The following is a 12451-nucleotide window of genomic DNA, read 5'->3' on the forward strand; positions in this document are numbered from 1 at the left end:
TTTCCTAGGTAGAGGCAGTTCTAATGGCTTCAACTTGGCCTTTCGCACCATAGTAACCCTCATTCCACAGGTCAGGGAACCAATGTGGGATTCTTTCAGCTACTAATGGCATATGTCTATTCCAGTTACGCATCTGGAACTGGGAGGCAGACCACTGGATGGATCTGGGGACCCACTGGACCCACTGTGAGATGACCCTGAGCTAAAACTCCATTGATCACCTGGTTTCCATAAGCCCCTACTCAGACTGGTAGGTCAAAGTGATATTTTGGGACTCCCAGAATCAGTGTAACTTCAAAACCAGTGTCCAGTAATTCCCTAAATGCCTGATTATTTTCCCCAGTGATTTTTACCTCAGTAAAGGGCAGTAGGTTTCTTTGTGGAGGGCTTGGAGAAAGATTAACAGTATACATTTTTGATAGGGTACACGGCTCCTCCCTCAAAAGGACCTGGACTCCCTTTCATTTAAGGGGCTCTGGGTCTGTAAATTGGCTCAAGTCTGGTAATCGATTGAGGAGCCATGACTCTCTGTTTTTATGATTCAGGTTAGACTTTTGTTCACTTGACCTAGAACTTTTCTGCTTAAACAGGTAAAAAATGTAGTAGGCTTTCTATTTGTTTCCCTTCTAAGAGCACTATAAACAATTAGCTAATGCCACAGGTCTACACAAATCAGACTATTCTGATTACTGCTTTGACTCTGATGCCCTCTAATGTAACTACGCCCAACTTGCCTTGGCCTCTGCTACCCCAAGATCCAATTACTCCTACTGCATTTAGGTTTCCCAATTCAGTGACTGCAGTTCCCACTATGAGGTCTGGCCTATGGAGAGTAGAGCCATCAGAGAACTCTTCAAAGATGCCAGAACTTACTTCACAAATTTATTTCTTCCAGTATTGCTGAAAGATATGTCTTCTGGACTTCTCAGTGTGAGAATGTCTTAAATGACTAATTCACTCTAACATTCTAATATCCCTACGCCTTTGGATCTCTTCCTCTACATTAAACCAAGGCATTTTTGGTATTTCCAATTCACTCATGGTGAACCACCTTTTGATTAATGTTTTAGCCAAACAATCAAATTAATTGTTAGAGCTCATTCTAACTCTTTGAGTTGAGCTGCAACATTAAATGCAGAAACTCTGCTTAGTGAGCCCACGTCAATAAATTCAGCTTGACCCAATTTTATGTTCCTTCCATTATCACCCTATACTCTTAGTATCCATTCCCACACATATCCCCTGGATTTCTGTGTGTATGAATTAGAAAACTCAAGTAGCTCATTTGGAGTGTAGTGCACCTCCTCATGGGTCATAATTTCTACCTCACCCTTAGGGGCCTGCTGGGACTTGAGTCTAGTTGTAGGTCTAGAAGAAAATAAGGGTGTTGAGGGTGGGTCCTGAGAATCAGTATTGTTTCACTGGGCCACTGTGTCAGGGAAGGCAATTACTATTTTCTCAAGCAATTCAGGGTTAATACCACTGGGGGTGAGGATGCCACTGTATTGAGCATGGGGAGGCTGCTGCTTCTGGAGTTGAGGGGACCACTTCTGTGGGGGCTACGAAGACCTCTTCTACTTGTAAAGAATGCTATAAGAATGAGGGACTCAATGTCCCCAGCTTCATCAGGGTCTTGCCACACAGTCACATCCCAATGTATAGGATCCCATGCTTTTTCATTTAATGCCCTCACTTCAATACAACATACCATGCAAAGCTGGGAATTCAACTTGCAGTGTACTCGGCCAGTCACAGGATGAGGTTCTGCCTTCGATTTTCAGCAATTTCAGCCATACAGCTACAGGAGGTAACAGTCTCCTTCAGGTCAAACACAGAAGCTCTTGAGACAGTTATGTAGTGCTTAAGCTGAGATTTCATATCCCTGAACTCATCCTTTTCTTTCACTACTCTGTCTAGAAACATAGGAACAACCAACTAACATCATTATTTTCCTTAGTTTTCCAAAAATGATTGAAAGTATCATATACATAGTCACTTAGCTCCTTGCTTCCTTGTAAGTGGTGGACTAGGAGTACCCAGTGGAGAAATTTTGCATATCTCCATAAACAGTTCATGCCATACACTATCAATGCTTTATTTACTACTGGAAGTAGTCATTAGCATCTTTAAATCTAATCAGATTAGAGAGTCAATTCTGGGAACTCCAGAAGGAATTCTGAAAACTCATCCTTAAAATTCTATTCCTCTAGAAGCACTCTCACTACCAAAATCTCTATTAGTCGGGGTTCTCCAGAGAATCAGAACCAGTAGCATATATTTGAGATATATACACACACATATATATCTCATATATATGATGTATATACGATGTATATATGTGTGTATATATATGATGTGTGTGTACATGATGTATATATATGATGTATGTAAAAGATTTATTATAAGGAACTGGCTCATTATAGAGGCTGAGAACTACTTGCTGTCTGTAAGCTGGAGTTCCAGAGATGCCAGTGGTTTAATTCAGTCTGAGTCCAAAGGCCTGAGAGTTAGAGGAGCCAATGGTGTACATACCAGTCTCAGGCAAGAGAAGATGAGACGACAGGTTCCAGTTCAAGTGGTGAGGCAGGGAAAAAGGGGCAAATTCCTCCTTCATCTGCCTTTTGCTCTATTCATGGCTTCAATGGATTAGGTGATGCCCACACACACTGTGAAGGACAATAACTTTACTGAATCTACAGGTTCAAATGCTAATCTCTTCTGGAAACACTCTCACAGGCACACCTGAAAATAATGTTTAATCTGGGTACCATGTGGCCAGTCAAGTTGACACACAAAATTAACCATCAAAACCTTCCCAACTACAACGAACTTCATAAAGGAAGGCCTCAATACCTACCAAATGCTGCTTGTTGGGGATGATGGAAATGATTAACAATTGCACACGCCATCAGCAGTCATTTAACCTTAAAACTTAACCTTAAAAAGAAAAAGGAGGACTAAGCAGAAAAAGTAGGAGGAAAGGGTCTGAAAGTTCTGAGTCTGTCAAGAAAACGACTTCAGGAATAAGAATAATAAGGAAAGCCACTATCAGCACACTTTACTTTCACAACATCATCAGGGTTATCTCAAACTGTACTTGTCAAAAACGATCTAATACCACAGTTTAAATACACTTTTCTAAATAGAAACTAAATGACCAGAACGAGCAAGGTATTTGATCTTTGTTTAGCTTCTCTCTTACCTATTTTGGTTGGCTATACTTATGATACAATGTCATTGGCACACACTTGGATTACTCTACATGGGCTGAGACCTCCACTATCCTTTGTCCTGCAATTATGTAGAGGTATAGATTACATGTCTCAGGCAGTGAAACATAATCCCTAGATGAGACCAGGACAGAGCCATCCACAAAAAGACAATGGCATATTCTACTTGAGGGAGAGCTGGGATAATCTGAAATGTCTTCCCCTTTACCTTTAGTTGAAAACTACATTTTTCCTTCCAAATATGTTGAAACCATGTTCTTGAGTGAGCAGCCTGAGGTTATAGATGATGAGGGCTTTAGACCTGAACCTAGATATTATAACTCCCTAGCTTGTTCTCCATCTAGCCTACCTTCTGTGAATTTCAGTCTTCTAATACATTTGTGTAACCAGCATCCACAATGTTCACATTTCCTAAATGGCAACAAAAGTGACTAGCAAGGATTGTTGTGGAGGCCTAAAACAATGTTGAGAACATTGGTATTTAATGTGTTGCTCATTTATGCAAGAGACTTTAAAGATAACTTCATACCATGCTTCTCAACATTTTTCACAAAATTTTTATAATCTTTCACTTTGCCCCACCCAATCTCTCTGACTTCTGGAGTAGTCAAGACAGGTTTTGGTTAGATCTACTTGAGTCCACAAGGCAAGTTTCAAAATGGGGGAGGTGCTTTAATTGGCTGGTTCAAACCAGGTCTTTTGGCAACTTCAGTCAGCATATGGCCCCAGGTTCCCTTGTCTCTCCCAAAACTCAGCAGTTATCATGTTCACAGAGCAGAAACTACATGATTAGATGGTCTTTCTATTGGTGCAAGGATAAAGAATAATATCACCAAAACCACTAAACAACAGCAGAATTATTTTTTAGAGCCCATGGAACATCCACTAAGACAGACCATATCCTGGACCGTAAACCAAATAAAACTCAACAAATTAAAATAATCAAAATCATACAGTGTGTGTTCCCTGATTATGATGAAATAAAACTAGAAATTAATACCAGAATAACAGAAAAACCAACAAGCATTTGAAATTAAACACCATACTTCTTAATGGGTCAATGAAGACGTTTCAAAATAAATTTTAAAATACATTAAACTGTATGACAATATGAATACAACATTTGAAATCTGTGGGCACAATTAATGCCATGCTGAGAAGGAAATTTATAGCATAAGTGTTTATATTAGAATAGGAAAAAAGTCAAAAATAAATAATCTGAGCTCCAATCTTAAGAATCAGAAAAAGGACAAAATAAACCTAAAACAAGCAGGAAAAAAGAAATAATAAAGAGCAGATGTCAATAAAGTGCAAAACAGAAAACCAGAGAAAAATCAATAAAACAAAAAGTTGGTTCTTTGAAAATTTTGATGAAATTGAAAACCTCTTGTGAGACTGACAAAGAAAAAAAGATGCAAATTACAAATATCAATAGTGAAACAGAGATTTTACTACCATCCCCAAAGACTTAAAAAGAAAATCTAAAAAATCATTATAACTCTTCATACACAAATGTGGTAATGATTTAGAGACAATGAATTCCTTAAAAAGCATAAACTACCAACTCACCCAATATAAAATAGATAATTTGAATAGACCTATAATTGTTAAATTTGTAGTTTAAAAATTCTCAAAAAAAATCCTCTATGCTCAGATGCTACCAAACATTTAAAGAAAATTTAACATTAATTATACATAATCTCTTCCAAAAAACAGAAGAGGAACACTTTCCATCTCATTTTATAAGGGTAATGCTAACTGTGATACCAAAACCAGACAAAGACAGTACAGAAAAAAGAAAAACTGCACACCAATATCCCTCATGCACAGATGAGTACAAAACTTCAATAAAATATTAGCAAGTTAAATCCAATAATATATTTAACATTATACAACATGACTAAGTGCATTTATTCAGGGAATGCTAGGCTGGTTCAATATTTAAAAATCAATATAACCCACCATATTAACAAGCTAAAGAGGAAAAATCATACGATCATATCAACTGAAGCAGGAAAAGCATTTGCCAAAATCCAATACTCATCCATGATAAAAACTCTCAGCAAACTAGAAAACAGAGAGGATCTTCCTGAACCTGATAAAGAAGATCTACAAAAATACCTACAGCTAACGTGATACTTAATGGTGAAAGGCTGAATGCTTTCTCCCTAATATTGGGAAAAAGGCAAGAATATCCACTCTACTATTCTCAGTTAATATAACACTGAATGTCCTCACCAGTCAGCACAGTAAGAACAGAAAATAGGCCCGGCGCGGTGGCTCACGCCTGTAATCCCAGCACTTTGGGAGGCCGAGGCGGGCGGATCACAAGGTCAGGAGATTGAGACCATCCTGCCTAACACGGTGAAACCCTGTCTCTACTAAAAATACAAAAAAATTAGCCGGGCGTGGTGGCGGGCGCCGGTAGTCCCAGCTATTCGGGAGGCTGAGGCAGGAGAATGGCGTGAATCCGTGAGGCGGAGCTTGCAGTGAGCCGAGATCACGCCACTGCACCCCAGCCCGGGTGACAGAGCAAGACTCCGTCTCAAAATAAATAAATAAATAAATAATAAAAATAAAGAACACAAAATAAATGAATAAATGGCATACAGATTAGAATGGAAAAATAAAACTGTGCCTACTTGCAGATAACAATCTACCAAAACATTTCCTAAAACTGTAAGTTCAGTGAATTTGTAGCATAAAAGGTCAACATATACAAATCCATTCTATTTCTATACACTAGTTATGAACAGTGAAAGCTTATAGTACCACTTGCAATCACTGAAAATGAAATACTTGGGTATAAGTCTAATTAAATATGTACAGAACTTATATGCTGAAAAGTAAAATGCAGATGAAAAAAATCAAAGATTTGAATAAATAGAGAGATGTACGTGTTCATGGATTGGAAGACTCAACATCAATTCTCTCCAGACTAATCAAGGGCTTAACACATTCTGTATCAAAATCCAAGCAAGGTTTTTTTTTTAGAAACAGATTAGCTTATTCTAGAATGTACACAGGAAGGCAAAAGAACTAGAATAGCTAAAACAATAGCTAAAAAGAATAAAGGAAGAATCACTCTACCTGATATTAAGATTTATGTAATTATGGCAATATGTTATTGGCAGAGAGATAACAAACAAGACCAGTGGAACAGATTAGAGACCCTAGAAAAAGACCCACACAAGCAGAGCCAACTGGATTTTGGCAATGGTATAGAAAAGCTATTCAACTAAGACAGTCTTTTCAACAAATGGTGCTGGGACAACTAGACAGACACAGGTGAAAACAACTTAAACTTCCTATCTTAGACACAAAGATGGAGAAAAACATGGAAGAATATCTTTAAGACCGAGGCTAGGTAAAGAGTTCTTAGACATAAATAACACCAAAAGCACAATCAATAAAGGAAAAAACAAAAACAAAAAACAAAAAACAAAAACAATAAACTGGAGTTCACCAAAATTAAAAACTTTTCTTCTGCACAAGACACTGTTAAAAGGATAAAGACGGCCAGGCATGGTTCTCACACCTGTAATCCCCAGCACTGTGGGTGGCCAAGGTGGGTGGATCACAAGTTCAAGAGAGAGAGACAATCCGGGCCAATATGGTGAAACCCAGGCTCTACTAAAAATACAAAAATTAGCCAGGTGTGGTGGCATGTGCCTGTAATCCCAGCTATGGGAGGCTGAGGCAGAAGAATCGCTTGAACCTGGGAGGCGGAGGCTGCAGTGAGCCAAGATTACGCCACTGTACTCCAGCCTGGCGACAAAGTGAGACTCTGTCTCAGAAAGAAAAAAAAAAAAAAAAAAAAGTCAAGACAAGCTACAAACTGGGAGAAAAATGTTTACAAACCACATCCTTGACAAAGAACTCATATCTAGATTACACAAAGAACTCCCAAAATTCAAACAGTAACAAAAACCAAACAGCCCAGTAAGAAAATTGATAAAAGACATGAAAAGACATTTCACCAATGATATAGAGATGGTAAATAAGCACATGAAAATATATTCAACGTCATTAGCTATTAGGGAAATGCAAATTAAAGCCACAATAAATATCACCTCACCTATAAAAGTTAAATAACGGTAACAATACCAAATGCTGATGAAGATGTTAAGAAATCAGGTCTTATACGCTGCTGCCATGAACGTAAAGTGACATAGCCTCTGTAGTAGTTTGCTAGAGCTGCCGTAACAAAATACCACAGATTAGTGGCTTACACAACAGAAATTCCTTTTCTCAGGTCTGGAGGTTGGAAGTCCAAGATCAAGGTGCTGGCAGGTTTGGTTCACTGAGGCCTCTCCGTGGCTTGCAGATGGCCTTCCTTCCTCTTGCAACTTCTTCACATGGTCACCCCCCTGTGCATGCATGCCTCTGGTGCTGCTTCTCACAAGAACACCAGTCATATTGGATTAGACCTCACCCTAAAATGGACTTATTTTAAACTCATCTATCACCCCTTAAAACAACTTATCTCCCAATATGGTTACATTCTGAGGTACTGGAGGTTAGGACTTCAACATTTGAGTTTTAGGGGGACACAATTTGGCCCTTAACAGCCATTCTGGAAAACATCTTAGGAACTTTTTAAAATAACAACACACACACACACACACACACACTTCTTCCCACAATTTTTATTACTCGGGAAATTCTGTTCTCAACTGATAAGAGGGAGTTTTCACCAGTGGTGCCAAGTCCATGTGACAGGCACAGGCGTTGCCTGGAACCCCTTATGTGCAAGCCTTCATGAATTTGACGATGAGATCAATGCATAAAAGAACAATACTATGGCAATAACAAAGTGGTGATTTCTAGTCTCTTTTATCAGATGCCTCTATTCTATACCCCTTTTACTAGAATACTGTCCAAACTAGAGGCGTAGGGAGGGATCTGCAAACTAAGCTCCCCGTGTTATTTGACCAGTGTGGATCATTCATTAGAGCTTACCATCCCCATTCTGAAAGCCTGGGTGATTCTGGAGCTAGCTCATCAGTTAAAATGAAATGCTTTCACAAAGCATTTTGGGAAAATCACAAAGCTGATGAATTCTTATTTCTGCTACTGCACAAGATCACATTTCCAGAGATTTATATCAGCACCTGTATCCTTTCTAGACTTTTTCTTATTAAACAAAATGCTTATGCCATAATACACAAAATCAATATTGAGATTCTTTTCCATTTTTTAACTGAAACTAGCTTCAATCTAATTTAGCTCTAAAATTTTTCTTTAAAATCTCAAAACATTAGTCTTTATAAACACATTTATCCACTCCACTAAGAGCAAAAAGCTTTCAAAACTTGCATCTTTGCAATAAACACAAGAGCCCTTATAACAGTTACAGCTGACTTACTTGTGATCTGAAAGCACCCATCACTCTTGACACATAGTAGGAGGCAAATACTGATTTGCGTAATGCTATTTTCTGATAGGTGCAGTGCCATCAAATATGAACAACCACAGAGTTAAGTTGTGATTGCCGTATGACAGATAGCCTTCTAGTTAATTTCTGGCTGTGGTCTCACCCCGGTAGCCTGTATTTCTTGATAAAGCAATCCAAGGTCCCTCACCAGTAAAATAACATACTTTTGGCCCATCCTCACATCACATCGAATTTGTGTTATTTCTGTACCTACAACCAGTGTGTTTTCCCCAACTCTGCATTCATCGTTCCATTTTATTTTATTTTTTCCCAGAAATAGAATAGCTACCATCCTGAAACAGATGACAGTATTTAGAAGTAAGGATGTTGGGATTATATCAGGCAAAATGTTTGCAATGGCAATTAAGATACCCTCAATATCTCATGATAGAAGGCTAGTACAATTATGGATAGCTATGTAATGGAATGTTATATAGCCAGTACAAATGATGAGAGGACTCTATAGGAAAAATATTAGGTGAAAAAGAAAATCAGTGCCAAAAAAGTATATGGTACATTTTAAAAAGTATGTTTGAAATATTCTATACTAGAATAGCTTTAAAGTGAGCAGGAAGAGAGAAGGGGAAGTTAGGAAGTGGGCTTCATCCCTGGGATGCAAGGCTGGTTCAATATACGCAAATCAATAAATGTAATCCAGCATATAAACAGAGCCAAAGACAAAAACCACATGATTATCTCAATAGATGCAGAAAAGGCCTTTGACAAAATTCAACAACTCTTCATGCTAAAAGCTCTCAATAAATTAGGTATTGATGGGACATATTTCAAAATAATAAGAGCTATCTATGACAAACCCACAGCCAATATCATACTGAATGGGCAAAAACTGGAAGCATTCCCTTTGAAAACTGGCACAAGACAGGGATGCCCTCTCTCACCACTCCTATTCACCATAGTGTTGGAAGTTCTGGCCAGGGCAATTAGGCAGGAGAAGGAAATAAAGGGTATTCAACTAGGAAAAGAGGAAGTCAAATTGTCCCTCTTTGCAGACGACATGATTGTATATCTAGAAAACCCCACTGTCTCAGCCCAAAATCTCCTTAAGCTGATAAGCAACTTCAGCAAAGTCTCAGGATACAAAATCAATGTACAAAAATCACAAGCATTCTTATACACCAACAACAGACAAACAGAGAGCCAAATCATGAGTGAACTCCCATTCACAATTGCTTCAAAGAGAATAAAATACCTAGGAATCCAACTTACAAGGGATGTGAAGGACCTCTTCAAGGAGAACTACAAACCACTGCTCAAGGAAATAAAAGAGGATACAAACAAATGGAAGAACATTCCATGCTCATGGGTAGGAAGAATCAATATCGTGAAATTGGCCATACTGCCCAAGATCATTTACAGATTCAATGCCATCCCCATCAAGCTACCAATGCCTTTCTTCACAGAATTGAAAAAAACTACTTTAAAGTTCATATGGAACCAAAAAAGAGCTCACATCGCCAAGTCAATCCTAAGCCAAAAGAAAAAAGCTGGAGGCATCACACTACCTGACTTCAAACTATACTACAAGGCTACAGTAACTGAAACAGCATGGTACTGGTACCAAAACAGAGCTATAGATCAATGGAACAGAACAGAGCCCTCAGAAATAACGCCGCTTATCTACAACTATCTGATCTTTGACAAACCTGAGAAAACCAAGCAATGGGGAAAGGATTCCCTATTTAATAAATGGTGCTGGGAAAACTGGCTAGCCATATGTAGAAAGCTGAAACTGGATCCCTTCCTTACATCTTATACAAAAATTAATTCAAGATGGATTAAAGACTTAAACGTTAGACCTAAAACCATAAAAACCCTAGAAGAAAACCTAGGCAATACCATTCAGGACATAGGCATGGGCAAGGACTTCATGTCCAAAACACCAAAAGCAATGGCAACAAAAGACAAAATTGACAAATGGGATCTAATTAAACCAAAGAGCTTCTGTACAGCAAAAGAAACTACCATCAGAGTGAACAGGCAACCTACAAAATGGGAGAAAATTTTTGCAACCTACCCATCTGACAAAGGGCTAATATCCAGAATCTACAATGAACTCAAACAAATTTACAAGAAAAAAACAAACAACCCCATCAAAAAGTGGGCAAAGGACATGAACAGACACTTCTCAAAAGAAGACATTTATGCAGCCAAAAAACACATGAAAAAATGCTCATCATCACTGGCCATCAGAGAAATGCAAATCAAAACCACTATGAGATACCATCTCACACCAGTTAGAATGGCAATCATTAAAAAGTCAGGAAACAACAGGTGCTGGAGAGGATGTGGAGAAATAGGAACACATTTACACTGTTGGTGGGACTGTAAACTAGTTCAACCATTGTGGAAGTCAGTGTGGTGATTCCTCAGGGATCTAGAACTAGAAACACCATTTGACCCAGCCATCCCATTACTGGGTATATACCCAAAGGACTATAAATCATGCTGCTATAAAGACACATGCACACATATGTTTATTGCGGCACTATTCACAATAGCAAAGACTTGGAACCAACCCAAATGTCCAACAATGATAGACTGGATTAAGAAAATGTGGCACATATATACCATGGAATACTATGCAGCCATAAAAAATGATGAGTTCATGTCCTTTGTAGGGACATGGATGAAATTGGAAATCATCATTCTCAGTAAACTATCACAAGAACAAAAAACCAAACACCGCATATTCTCACTCATAGTGGGAATTGAACAATGAGAACACATGGACACAGGAAGGGGAACATCACACTCTGGGGACTGTTGTGGGGTGGGGGTAGGGGGGAGGGATAGCACTGGGAGATATACCTAATGCTAGGTGATGAGTTAGTGGGTGCAGCGCACCAGCGTGGCACATGTATACATATGTAACTAACCTGCACAATGTGCACATGTACCCTAAAACTTAAAGTATAATAATAAAAGAAAAAAAAAAAAGAAAATGTGGCACACATATGCCATGGAATACTATGCAGCCATAAAAAATGATGAGTTCATGTCCTTTGCAGTGACATGGATGAAGCTGGACACCATCATTCTCAGCAAACTAACACAGAAACAGAAAACCAAACACCGCATGTTCTCACTTGTTAAGTGGGAGTTGAACAATGAGAGCACATGGACACAGGGAGGGGAACATCACACACTGGGGCCTGCTGGGGGTTGGGGGTGCTAAGGGAGGGATAGCATTAAGAGAAATACCTAATGTAGGTGATCGGTTGGTGAGTGCAGCAAACCACCACGGCACATGTATACCTATGTAACAAACCTGCACGTCCTGCACATGTATCCCAGAACTTAAAGTATAATAATAATAAAAAAGGAAATATAAAAAAGAAAAAGAATTGTCATCAATCTTGAAATATAAAACAAAATACAATAAAGTCACTCTTGTCCACACAAAAAAAAAAAAAAAAAAAGAAGGGGAAGTTAGGAAAAAGAAGATTGGCTAAATAGTATAGTTGAACTATTCATAGAATTTTAAACATGGATATGTCTAATGATTGTTTTTAAGTTGTTAACATAAGCACAATTTAAGCTCATTTCCTCTTCTCAAATTTGCATTAGTCGGCCAATCACACACACACACACACACACACACACACACACAGAGACTCACACACATGAAATATGTGAAATGGGTCTATTTTTAAGATATGCTAACTGGTTGCCTGGAGGAAACTGGAACCAAGATGGGAGCCTTTTTTAATAGAATAAAATAGTTGATTTTTTTTGCCTTGGCCTATTACCAATTTTTACCAAC

The sequence above is a fragment of the Gorilla gorilla genome, chromosome 10 (genome assembly GCF_029281585.2).
Source record: "Gorilla gorilla gorilla isolate KB3781 chromosome 10, NHGRI_mGorGor1-v2.1_pri, whole genome shotgun sequence".
Classification (NCBI taxonomy): domain Eukaryota; kingdom Metazoa; phylum Chordata; class Mammalia; order Primates; family Hominidae; genus Gorilla; species Gorilla gorilla.